Source organism: Epinephelus moara, chromosome 24 (assembly GCF_006386435.1).
Source record: "Epinephelus moara isolate mb chromosome 24, YSFRI_EMoa_1.0, whole genome shotgun sequence".
NCBI classification, from domain to species: Eukaryota; Metazoa; Chordata; class Actinopteri; order Perciformes; family Serranidae; genus Epinephelus; species Epinephelus moara.
In genome coordinates, this window is record NC_065529.1 from 49,204,038 (window position 1) to 49,208,946 (window position 4,909).

The 4,909-nt window shown below is 38.3% G+C and overlaps 1 protein-coding gene across 1 annotated transcript in view; it reads right to left on the reverse strand.

Moving 5' to 3' along the window:
- Positions 1-4,909, reverse strand: part of LOC126385773 (CD276 antigen-like) — a 12,577-nt gene that overhangs the window by 6,532 nt on the left and 1,136 nt on the right. The gene's annotated exons all lie outside the window — the stretch shown is intronic.

Genomic DNA, 4,909 nt, shown 5'->3' on the forward strand with positions numbered 1-4,909 from the left:
TGGACTAACTTTGCACTTGAAGGTTGCCCGTTCACTTACGTTTTAACAGGTCTGACGCTACTATGCGCCCTGGCTGTATCTAGGCTAACAGCTAACATGCTAACTATTATTTTTATGTCACTAGTCACTTGAAACAAATTTAGGACGATAAGAGACGGGTTGAAATAAACCGAAATTTCCCAGGTCCGCCAAACTAGATTTTCCGCCATATTGAATTTTCTGAAAAACAAATTTCTGACATCATGGGAGGAAGTTTATCAATAGTCATCAACAGCTTTTTGATATGTCATTGCTTTATGATGATATTGACCAATTACCTTTAGAGAGGGCGTGGCTCAGCACATTAATGGATTTTACTCATTAATATATAAAAGAATTAATTGAATTAAATATAACTCCTGACATCCCCATACAGACAGTGTGGGAGGCCTTTAAGGCAACATGTAGGGAATGGATCATTAGTTTTTCATCATATAAGCAGAGAGAAGTTACAGAAGAAAAATAAATTATTATCCAGACTTAAAGAGCTTAAGTTGATGCATATGGCAGATCCAAGTGATAATACTCTGAAACATACAATTCTTTTGGCACTAGCATTATTGCATGAAGAATCTGCCTTTGCACTATACAAATTGAGAAGGAAATACTTTGAAAATGGTGAGAAGGCAGCTTATCAATTAAAAAAGCTTGAACAAAAGCACTCAATCCCTGCTTTAAGGAACGACAGTGGTGAGATTGTAAGTGACCATGGCATTATCAATGATATGTTTAACAATTTCCTCTCATCACTGTACAAATCTGAACGTAAAGTGACACAGCAAGAGTTAGATAACTATTTTATGGATCTGCCCTTGCCAAAATTAGATGAGCAGCAAAGACAAACACTTGATGCCCTGATCTCAGCGGTTGAAATTTTGAATGATATTAAAGGTCTGTCAAACGGTAAGGCCCCTGGTGGAGATGGTTACACCACAGAATTTTGTAAGTGTTTCTCGAGAGAGATCACACCACTGTTGGTGAACTTATATAATGATATTATACAGAAGCAATTTATGCCACAATCAATGCAGACAGCCATAATATCATTGTTGCCCAAACCTGGAGAAAACCACCTTGACATAAACAATTATAGGCCTTTAAGTTTACTTAATAATGATTATAAATTGCTTGCAACGATACTGGCAAAAAGATTAGAAAAAACTGTGCCCACTTTAATTCAGCTGGATCAGGTTGGTTTTATCCCTGGGCGGTTATTATGCAAGTTATGCAAGTGGCCAGCTCTCTCCAACATCCAGTGGTAGCAGTATCATTGGATGTGGAGAAAGCATTTGACCGTATAGAGTGGCAGTATTTGTTTTATACTTTGTCTAGATATGGTTTTGGTCCTAGATGTTTACATGGATTAGAGTTCTGTATCATGAACCTGTTTCAGCAGTTAAGAGCAATAATATCATTTCAAAACCACTCCAGCTTTATCGCTCTACTAGACAAGGTTGTCCTCTTTCCCCACTATTATTTATCCTGGCACTAGAGCCTCTAGCTTGTGCAATAAGGTTGGATAGATATATTACAGCAGGTGTCTCAGTTGGTGATTAAGATTTTAAACTTAATATGTACGCAGATGATATTCAGTTGACATTGTCTAAGCCATCATGCTCAATCCCAAAAGTATTACAAACAATAAAAACATCTGGCAATTTGTCAGGATATAAAATAAATTGGAGCAAAAGTGAAACCATCCCTTTAAATCAGTTTACACACATCACAGATCTGGGTCCAGCTCCTTTCATATGGAAAAGAGAAGGGATGAGGTATTGGGGCATTAAAATCAGAACCCCTATCAGCAAAGTGTTTGAAATAAAGGCTCATCCTCTGGTACATTCCATAAAGGAAGACCTTAAAAGGTGGTCTAACCTGCCTTTGTCTTTATGGGGCAGAGCAGAGGTGCTGAAAATGAACATTCTGCCAAGATTGATCTTTTTGATCTCTTCCATTCCCCTGTATATAAACAAAACTTGGATTGATAATATACATAAACTGTTTTCCAATTTCTTGTGGAGGGGAAAAAGCCCAGAATAAATATGAAAAAACTATCTCTACCAAGAGATAAAGGAGGCCTGGGAATCCCAGACATGTATTTATATTATTTAGCATTTAATGCCAGATTCCCTCTAATGTGGGGTTATCAACAAAACAGATGTAAAGGCAGCTGGGACTGGTTGGAGGAATTTATTATAAGAGTAAAGAACAAATTCATTTCATTAGCATCACTGTGGTACCATCCTGCTCTGCCAAAAATAGATAACTGTATTATTAGCTTGTCATGTGACATTATTAAAAAGGTCCACCAAAAACTAGGAATAACGAGGACTGTCTTAGCATCCTGTCCACTATGGCACAATTCAGCCTTCAAAGCACTGTCTAACTGTGTATGGCAGCAACACAACATTAGTGTAATTTCACAAATTGTAGAAAATGGGTTGATTCTGTCTTTTGAAGAGCTTGCAAAAAGATACAGTCTAAATGTCAATACTTTCTTACAGTATGACCAAAATATGGAGTGTGTACTGGTAGCTGGAGAGGTGCCAGTTCACCTCCTGGGCACCTCGGCAGTGCCCGGGAGGTGAGCCCTTGAGCAAGGCACCAAACCCCCCAACCGCTCGGAGCGCCTGTCATGGGCAGCCCCACTCTGACATCTCTCCACTTGGTGCATGTATAGGTCCTGTTTGTGCATGTGTGTGTTCGGACCTGTGTGTAATTGTCACAACAGAGTGAAAAAATTGAATTTCCCCTCGGGGATTAATAAAGTATATAAAATTAAAATTAAAAAAATAAAAAATAAATTGACCACTAGGGGGCACCACAAATACAAAAAATGGGCATGCAATAACACAAATCAGATTATAAATCAGAAATATATCTTGTCTAATCATTACAAAACATGCAGGGTGTGTTAAGTAATAATTATGAATCACTTGTTACATTATTTTTTTTTTTTAATCGGTCTATAGGGGGCACCACCTGTTCCAAACAGGCACTTGAGCTGCTGTGCAGCCATAGCATGAGGGTCGTCTTTTATCTCAACAACCATGGGTGCAGATGCCGGGGGAAAAACACAAATTGTCCCCCCCGATTCTAAATAGCCTAAATGATTAAAATTGAACAAATGTATTTTCCGACTCCACATTCCCAATTCTAAAATAAATGAAAATTGTGGAACAAATATTTTTATAAATATATTTTCTAACATGATCAGTTAGTTTAACCAAACTCAGTTAGGGGCTCATATTCTGATAATCATCCATATCCACTGATGTACACAGTAGTCCCATATACTGGGAGAAAGGGAAGATGATGAGGAGAATTGGGAATCTGTGAGAGGCAAGAGATGAGAACATGAGTGGACATAACATGCCTGAGACCCTGAAACTAGAAGTAACATTAACTAACAGTGAAGCAGTGAAAAGGAGGATGATGGCTGGCTCCATGTACTATTGGCTGTTTAAGAGAAATAAACAGTAAAGGTAAGCATGATTCTCTGTGTAGTGCTTTTTGAATGACTTGGTGATGGTAATGAGCCTCTATGAAATCATGAAATATGCTGGCAATCTCAAGCACCCTGTGGGCATGATTTGCACGCGTGCAATAAAAAAAAAAAAAAAAAATCACAACTGATTATGTTCCCCCCATCATCAGATCTGCACCCATGTCAACAACCTCTTATCATGGCCGAATCCAAGGAACTGGCTTTGTTCCACACAGCCCAGTAGGGCTGGGCGATAAATCAATTTCATCAATTAATTCGAATTTGTAGTTTAGGTCGTAGTTTTAATGAAAATTGAGTTTCTCTTTTACATCCACCACCGACGCTCCCCGCTGGGCTGGATGTCAGACACAGGAGCCTCCATATATACTGAGGGGTCTGCACATATACGGGTAGGCATATCCTGATAGGCTGGTTGGCTCAGTGGGCAAATGCGTGCTCATGGTTAGAGGAGTATTACCCAGGATTCATATGAACTTGATTGTGGATATGGTGGACAAACAATATCACTCTGGACAGAGGATCACAACATGGAAACAGCTGATCCTTACAACTCAATCTGGGTGAAATGAGTGTGTAAATTAATTTTTTGGCCATATTGGTAATATGCAAATTAGAGGACATTAATAAAACATAATATGATTTAGCAATAAATACTGAATCTGCATGTTCTAATGTGTTTCTAATGCTTAAACATATGTAACACCAAGTTTGTTAAAAACAAACAAACAACAACACTTATTTTAATTTGCCACCATTTTGGGAATATGCAAATTAGGGGTCCAGATGCATCCAATCATTAAATTAGCCCTCCTGTGTGTTTCTCATGGGCAGAAAACATCAATTAAACACCAACTTTGCATTTGTGGCTCATCTAGTTCAAATGTTAGAGCCAAAATGGTTACTATTCGGCAGCCATATTGGATTTTGCCACAGTCATCAGAATGCTAATCTGCGATGTTTAATTTCCAGATTCCTTTTATTAATTTAAATATGTAGGCCTACTGAATTTGGTGCTTTAAACACAAAATGAACGACTGTCTTGAGTTTGTGAGCTATGTTACTCTATACACTGCTCTGAATACTAGGGTTGGGTACCGTTCATAATTGAACCGACACGGTACCGGTACCGGTATCTGGAATTCGGTACCGGTACCACACGGTACCTTATTTCGGTACTTTTTAACCCTATGGGCCCTAGGCCTTTTTGGGGTATTTTTACTGCCTTTACTTTTAAGCTCATATCACAGTCATTATAAAGGCTACATACACATGCTTCATCTTGTTTTTTGTTTTTTTCAGGACAATCTGGGCTAACCAGATTTGCCATCATTCCATGTTCTTCTATGTGCCTGTATTTTATAT